This window comes from Emydura macquarii, unplaced genomic scaffold, assembly GCF_026122565.2.
Source record: "Emydura macquarii macquarii isolate MOO-44397 ecotype Brisbane River unplaced genomic scaffold, CSIRO-AGI_Emac_v2 contig_2834, whole genome shotgun sequence".
NCBI classification, from domain to species: Eukaryota; Metazoa; Chordata; order Testudines; family Chelidae; genus Emydura; species Emydura macquarii.
This window is the reverse complement of record NW_027132971.1, coordinates 22,946-31,582: the sequence shown is the minus strand read 5'-3', so window position 1 is coordinate 31,582 and position 8,637 is coordinate 22,946.

The following is an 8,637-nucleotide window of genomic DNA, read 5'->3' as shown; positions in this document are numbered from 1 at the left end:
GAAAGATAGAAAAATACTCTTTGCCTCTCTTCTAAACAAGAGACTGCAGCCTAGATCCTATGCTAGTGTAAACGAGAATCACTCCATTTAAACCAATGGAAGTATGGCAATTTACATCAGCTTTAGATCTGTACCAACATTGTCTATTTTTGCTTCTATCTGTTCTTCCATGGCCTTTATAGCAAAAGTTGTCTTAGGAAAAAATCACTCCTGGATATAGAGTGACTACTCCAAGCCTAGCCGATCCAGTAAAATGAAAAAATTGAAACCATGGCTGATATGACAAACTCTGCATCATATTTCCCTGGACCACACAGTCATAACATAAATCAGAAATCTATAGGCTTCTATTCCAACCAGTGCTCCTTTGATAATTTTTTTCTCCTTCTGGTATCAAACTATTGTGTCAGACCAAAAGGGTTAAAAATCCCAGAAAGATAAATCCAACACTCATATTCAGACACCAATTGACACTGCATCTGCTCATGTACACAACATTCTTAACTACGGGAAGGAGTGTTTCACTCTTCACTAGAACTACTCTTCACTGGAGCACAGAAAAATGGAATGTTGAAAAAGAGCTGCATGTTTCCAAGACTCCAGTTCAAATACACTATTAAGCCATTGAATTCCCCTTCTGTCAGTTATGTCTACTACAAATTCCCTTACAGAAGCTGTGCTCAACCGGTAGCAGCTTTCTGTGAACTGAAGCTATGTAGCTGGAGAGAAGGGAAAAGCAACATGTTTTCTCTCACAAAAAGGCCTTCTCCAACCAGTTCACATAGGAAAGTTCCATTAACAATTTTTCTCCTCCCTGCTTTCAGATGTGCACACACATACAACATGCTGAAGGGTTTGTTGGCATGAGTTTGGAACACGTACACTGTTCACGAATGAAGAAGCCGGGAGTGAGGTTTTTTTTCCTGATTTCTGATCATGTATTTTTTACTAAACCACACTATCATGTATTCTGCATATGCCACATGTTATAGTAAAGATAGTTAAATAATATTTTAAAGAGTTTTAAACACTTCTACAGGGATTCTTTCATATTTCTCTGCCTGTAAAGGCTTGCTCCTTAGTTGCCATGAGACCTTGATTTTTTTTTTTTGGATTTGCTGTTGGGAACATGGCATAGGTAGCTGGTCTCTGAATAACTCAGCCCAGCTCCCCTGGACTGGAGAAGGTGAGTCCAACCCACCTAATTAAAAAGGGCTGGGCTACATGTGGGCCTCTACTGGGCTGCTAGTAGTCAGCTGGTGGGAGGAAGGAATGAGACATGCTGAGCTTGGGGAGCCACGTTGGAGTGGAACAAGCTCCTGTGGTGGGTCCCTAGAGCAAAGGGCCAGAGGCTAGGGGCTCAGGGAAGCAGCCCTGTGGTTGCTACTCTAGGAGGGGTGTAGAGCTGACTGAGGCTGCCAGGAGCTAGGGTGATAGAGACCTCTGGAAGGGGTGACCTTGAAGCCTGTCATCAAGGAGTGAGTTAAGACAGTGTTCTGTCTGTTTGTTTGTTAACCACTTATGAAAATAAAACCTCCTTGACTGAGAGTGGGCATGGCAGAGCATGCTTTGGAGCCAGGAGAGAAGCAATGGCCCTGCTGAAAACTACTGTTGCTATTAGCAATTATCAATGCTTTGCTATCTCTCAATTAGCCTTTCAAAGGTGACCCTTCCTGAAAATGAATGAGGGATAATAGAGAAACAGGAAGGAGGGCAAATGAAGGTATAGAGGGAGGAGTCTTTAACTAAAAGGTACTATCAATTACTGATACCAGATATTTCAATTTGTTTTGCTAAAGTTATAAGAGTGAGATCTATAAATGTCACATATATATACTCTAGCTACATATATTGTTTATGCAGTAAATTTACTTGAAATGTCTCTGCCTTTGTTTCCTCTTTAATTTTGTGCCAACCCCTTTATGTAGCCCTGTTCTAGATGCTGTCAAGGGATCTGTTTGTCTGTATTTAGTTCCTTTTGGGAGGGGGTGGGGATTACATTAAGACTTTAAGAAGGAGAAAGATAAAGAAGAAAAAAGGCAATCAAGAGAGAAAAGACACTGGAAAAAACATGGAACTTCTTTAATATTTTAGCTCACAACCTTTTAAATTAGTTCAAGGAAAGAAAAATAATTAAAATATTCTGAAAACAAGGGTAGGCGAATTTAAGAAAGCAGCATTTGCTAGAATTGGAGCCTTCAGTACTTGTGAAAGATTTTATAATCCACAGGAATCTCTAAAAGCTCCTATACTTTAGAATGTAAAAACATCTCGTGGTTTTAAACTGAGTTTGGAATGCATCATAATATGTCATTTCACTTCAGGTTCTCTGGGGCTCAGACAATGTGGTGATAGGTGCCAGTATAAACTCCTAAAATAGAGTGAAAATTGTGTTTTGAATGAACGTTTTCCTGTTTGTAATAAGCTTCATATGCAACTGCAGCTTTGCCTAGATGGGGAACTACTGACAGCTCTTGGAAACACACCAACAAGACACATTTCATTCTGTCTGTAAGAGCGATTTGAATTAGAAAAAATGTCAACATGATATGATGATGCCCCTGCCAGTAGGTAGATGTGGGGGGAAATATCCAGATGATATTTGTACTTGGTTAGAGGATTACTCTGGGTTTTTTTTAAGTTTACTAGTTTTTCCAAATAAAACAAATATACCAGATTCATCATAAACCTCTTTATTTACTTTGTCTATAAGGATAAAGGGAGGGGAAGGTAAGAAACATTATCTTCAGGGTCTACTTTAATCATAGACCCCTAAAAAGTCAGCCCAAATTGCTATGATTTTTCAGGCATTCCCTTTCTACAGAATAACAGTCATTTGTTAACTGCAAGGTCAGCCATATCACTGAGACAAGCATCAATATGTGGTGGGGATTGATGTTTTCATTTTTTCAGGATTAATTTTTCAGTAACCAAAGCTGTACATTAGAACCCCATTGCTTTCTTACCAGGTAATCACCAAATATTTCTTGGGGTTGGATGATCAGTTTTTGGGGACAATGTTAGGGGATTCTCTGTGGGCTGCTTCAGCGTGCAAGCAACCTACATCCAGCCTGGTTAGAATTCTCTCTGCTGTCCTAGGACTACCCTGTTTTTGTTTTGGATGTTCCCAGTTTGTGAGGTATCTTTCTGTGGTATCATCACAATTTACTAATCTATCAATTATTATTGATTACTTGCTTAGCACTGACAATTCTCAGCCCTGTAGAAAATATGGAGTTCACAATTTCCTTGCCCTCTATGAATTAACAAAGAAAAGACAACAAAGACAGAACTATTTGTTTTTTAAAAAATGACTATGTAACAGCATTATTTAGGGTGGCAGGTTGAGACCAATAAACTTCACAATAGAAGTATTTTGAAGGAGGAGAAGAGAGGAGCTTGCCATGGGATAGGAATTAAAGTCATGGGAAGCAGAATGGAAGAAGCCACAGAGATGAGAGTGGGAGAAGGTACATTGGGCGGGGGTGGGGGGGCAAAAGGTGCTAGTGGGAAAAAAAGGAGCAAGGATGTAGGGAATTAAGAAAAGACAAGAATGGAGATTGGCCAGATCATAATATGAATAGAGCCTTAGGACAAGTTTAAGTGCTGTGTAAGGGAAGAAGAGGCCAGTGCAGGGATAACAGGTGAGGGGGAGGATTTTCAGAGCAGCGATTTGGACAGATTGTAGGAGAGTAAGGTTGAGATCAGGGAGACCACATAAGTGGAGGTTGCCATGCTCAAGGGGAGAGATGACCAAATAGAACTCTCATCCAGGCTTTGTAGGAATGGAGAGGAAAGGTTAGCTTTTTTTAATTATACAGGAATAAATGAAAGGATTTGGTGGCAACTGGATATGGAGAGAGAGGTGTCAAACATGACACATAAGTTGTAAGCAGGAATGACAGGGAAGATGACTAAATTTTTGATAGACCTTATAGGGATGGTAGCATATGTGAGGGGCATGCCAAGACTGCAGACTGACTTAAGCAGACAGAGTGGAGGCAAAGGGTGTGTGGGAGAAGCGAGTCAAAGAAGAAAAGGTCTCATATTGATGGACTGGAGGTTGTGGAGGGAACATAAAAACAGCGGAGAGCAGCAGGGGACTAAGCAATGTGAAACAAAGTGTTTATTGTGGATGAGGAACTTATATGTAAGAGATCATTGAAAAAGAAGCACCAGATGAACACCAAGTCAAAAAAATTACCATGGCTGTGAGTGGGAGAACTGATGAAGAACTACAAATCAAATGAGAGAGCTGATGGAAAAAGAGGAAATGGCAGCAGAGTCTGAAGATTTGTTAAAATGAAACCTGAAGTCACAAAGAATGAGGCTCAAGGATTCATATGACAAAGAAAGAAGAGCCTAAGCATCTAAAAGAGGAAATGTGTAGAACTAATACCATGTGTTGAAATGTCATGTATCATTAATCATCAGGGTCTGAGAAGGGTGTGAGGAAAAATTAAATAGATGGCTGATCTAGGACCAAAAGTAAAGAGATGATGCCTTTCTTTCAAAATGTTAAACTCTGTCTGTAAATATCCCAAATGAATAAATTATGGTATCATCTCTCACATATCCTGCACCAATCACTATATAATACTACAGTATGTAGGCACAATCATCATGATATATAGTAGAATATAGTTAGATATCTAATATACCCATGGAGTAGTGGGTCAGTTGTTTTGGAAATGAACAGCCTCCAGTTCCCTGACAGAAAGAGAAGAGATTGCAATGCTCAGATCACCATTCATATAACTGACCTGTGAGACACCATCAGATGAGATTTGCCTCAAACTTTTATTTTCATACAGATGATATTTACAAAACCTAAGATCAGCTGAAATGTATTCAGGAAAGTTATAGAAGATTCCCTTCACTCCAACAAGTCATGGAATACTTGCTGAAATCCAGCCCTAGAAAGGCTTGAGATATTAAACCATAAAATTCCAGCCCAAACAGTGTAGCATTATTAGCATAACCTGAAAAAGAAACTGACTAGTCTATTTTCATTATTCAAGTTGAGAAAAATGTGAAAGGTAAATAGGCAGCATAAAGATTTTTTTAAAAAATTCGTTGTTTCAGTAAACTAAGCTGCATTTCTAACATTTATTTAAAAAAAAAAAAAAAAGGGGATAGATCCTCAGCTGGTGCAAATGAGCATAACTCTATTGAAGTCAGTGGAGCTACACCTGTTTGCACCAGCTGAGTATCAGGTGGCCCATGAGTTTTAAACAGATAGTTCCCCTTTAAATCAGTATTCTGTGCATGCTTTAGATCACAGCTCAATGTTCCACCACTGGAACCTTTCACTACAGGAGAGAAAGCTACACTTGTGACTTTCCTGGGAGAGTTTTCTGACACTTTTTTCTCTACATTTTGATTGCAAGACCCTTCCTGCCTCAACAACTAAAGTGCTGCGTATGAATAACATGTATTATTTAAAACTTCCTGTGTTTTTACAAACATGTTGAACATGCATAAAGAAGTACACAATGCATTAGGAAACACAAACAGCAAGATAAAACAAACAAAAAAATCTTCTCCTAGCTCATGATTCAGATTGTATTCCTACTCCAACCTGCATGCTACCCTCAGACTAGCACAACAAGCTAGACGGTGAGGGTCACTGAACGCTATGAATTTTAAAGTTACAGAAAATTTTGTGTGAAGAAACTTTGTGCTGCTCCACTGTGAAATACAGTGTTTAATAGCCCTTAAAATTTCTCCTTTCTTATGTGTGGGCTACTGTTTGTGCCCTAAACTGTAGCTTTCATCATACAAATAAATGTTTCATGACAATTTACAACAATAAATACATATAGTATACCCTGGGTCTTTGCATAGAACTCTTATTAACATTTCTTAGATACTTAAGAAACACATCACAGTAGTATGAAGGCCATCTAAGTATTGAAAAGTAGAATTAATAACATTGAGGGACATATACTTTTGTGCAGCTACTCTGTACAAAGCTAATGTCAGGAAATGGATTCTAACTTTGCACTCTATCTCATCTGCGTCCCTTTGTATGCAGTTATACTGTAGCCACCTATACTGTGTCAGCACAGCCTGAGAGCTCTTCGCTGGGCTGTAACAGATATAAGGATCTAAAAACACAGCTGTGGATCAGCGTAACACAAGGAAATCCCATCCCTGCTCCTTTTACTCCAGCTATGCCCCTTTTCTTTACAATGCCAGCAGCAGGAAAGATGTGTGGCATAACAGACTTCGTCACACTGGTCTATCCCAGATGTAGTTTCTGCTATTATTTCCTAAGCAAGTCACATTTAGGGGGCTCTATGAGTGGCTATGTTTCCCTTACCTTTCTCACTTTGTCAGTTGTGGAGGATCCAGGTTAGGGTCTCTGTTTATCCTGTCATGCAACCCTCAAAAGGCTTGTTTTCATGTACAGCTTTAGTGAAGACCTACTACGCCAATAGAAGAGCTTGTGAAAAATCGACATCCTTGAGCAAAGTAGTTATGTCGACCTAACCCCAGTCCCCCATGTAGATAGCACTATGTCAGCAGGAGAGCTTCTCTCATTGACATAGTTACCACCTCTTGGGGAAGTGGATTAACTATGCTGACAGGAGAAGCTCTCCCATTAATTCAGTAGCGTCTTCCCTAAAGTGCTGCACTGGCATAGCTGCATCGATGTAGCATTTTAAGTGTAGACGTGCCCTAAGATGCGAGACACTGAAGTTCTTTGACACCACTGGTCAGACATTTATGCTAAGCTAACACCAAGATGTTTGGGGCTAGGCTGTGGATAGACTCTGCATGTGTGTACAAATGAAAGGTGCAAGGATCCTCCCCCTACTTGTCACACATACACACGGGCTAGCCAGAGGCTCAGCCCTTGTTCTCTGCTGCACATGGAGGCTGTTCAAAGACAGCAGCCTCTGAACCAATTCCCAACTGAAAAATGGTTATGGGGAGGCAGGGACTTGATCCCATCCACCCACTAGGGGGGGACTCACTGGTTGCACTGTGCCTCTTATAGCTTCCTCTGTGGCAGTATGGCTCCCCTTAGTCAGAGGCTGTGCCTTAATAGTCTTTCATACTTTGCCTACTAAACTGGAAATTGTTACGTTGTCAGTGGTATCCATATTCATAAGGACAAGAGGGAAAAAATGAAGTTTTAAGGATTTTACTGTTAGGGCCCATTATTGAGCAATTTCTATTTTGCTGTCTGATCAAACCGCCCCTGGCTTCAATGAGAGTTTTGCCTGAGTAAGGACGATGGTAATAGTAATAGTCTCACTACAGTTAAAGATGTAACATAGAAAGCATTACTTTATCAAAATAAAAACTGTGAAAGCCCTGCTACCAGTACTGTAATAACTGTGTATCACTGGCCTATTATTACAACTGAGTGGACAGTCATAGGGGAAACAGCATTCTACATTCTCTCCTTCCAAAACAGTTCACTGCAGGTAATTTTAATGGGGCTGTTAATAACCTGGCACCAATCCCAGCCAGATGTAGCACATTTAAATGTTGTCCTTATAGCTATGTCACAACTGTTGACATTGCATGTCAGTAATGGAAAATTGCCAGTGCACCAAACAACCATCTTCATTATATGGAATCACATTGTTAATCTACAGCCAAATGCAACTTGAGGCGGAAAGAGAGTTTAGATTGCACCCATCTGTATACTATCACTCCAGGTGGCAGGTCATTCTTCAGGATTAGAGATTGAATCAGTCTTTCCATCATCAATAAGCCCTCCTCCACAACAAGTGCCTGTCAATCCAATATTTTACTTTCAGCACCAGGAGGACTGCACAGCATGGTAATGAAATTTCTCTATAAGTAGACCAGGGGCATCTATACCAGAGGGATATATCTCTTAAAAAAGCTCAGTGAAATGAGACTGTAACGCACACTGTAGACAATAACTTGATTTTGAGCATGAGCCTAAGTATTTAGGGACACATATCTACAAGATAAAACTAAATTTGAACACTGGGGCTATTTTATTATTATAGTAATTAGTGCTAGGCAAATAGTTATTATTGCTTGCTGGCCTTAAAAAAGAAATCCGATTCTGTAACAAAGCAAGTTTATCGCTGGTATAAACCTTCTGCATTTTTACTTTTTCCATTGCAGACTGCAAATGACCTTGTCTGAAACTGATCGTCTTAAAGTGCTCACAGCTAAAATTGCCTCTGGGATGCAGGCTATTAGGATTATTCTTAGAGGAGGCTACTCAGTCCTCCCCAGCAGCAAGGGGAACTTCCATAGCTCTCCTGCCAGCTCTACCAGCCAGTTTAACCATACTGGGATGGCTGCTGCCCTTTAAATGTTCCTATCTATTGGTCAGTCTCCTCCTCTCTTACTCATTTACCAGGTGAAAGCCTGTGCTCTCATACAGGTATAATTCATAAAGTGTAAGAAATGGCTAAGAATATATAAGTTGGACAGACACAGACTGCAAATCCCAGTGATGACTAAACCTGGTGATATTCTATACAAAGCGAGCTCTCAGCATGCTTGTAGCTGTTTGCGTTGCTTCACACTGTCTCAACAGACATTCTAGGCTACAGAGTAATGCCTAGACAGAGTGACAATCCTGGAATTTTATATGGCTAATGTGACCCTTACCATGGTACCTTTTTTCACCATCCT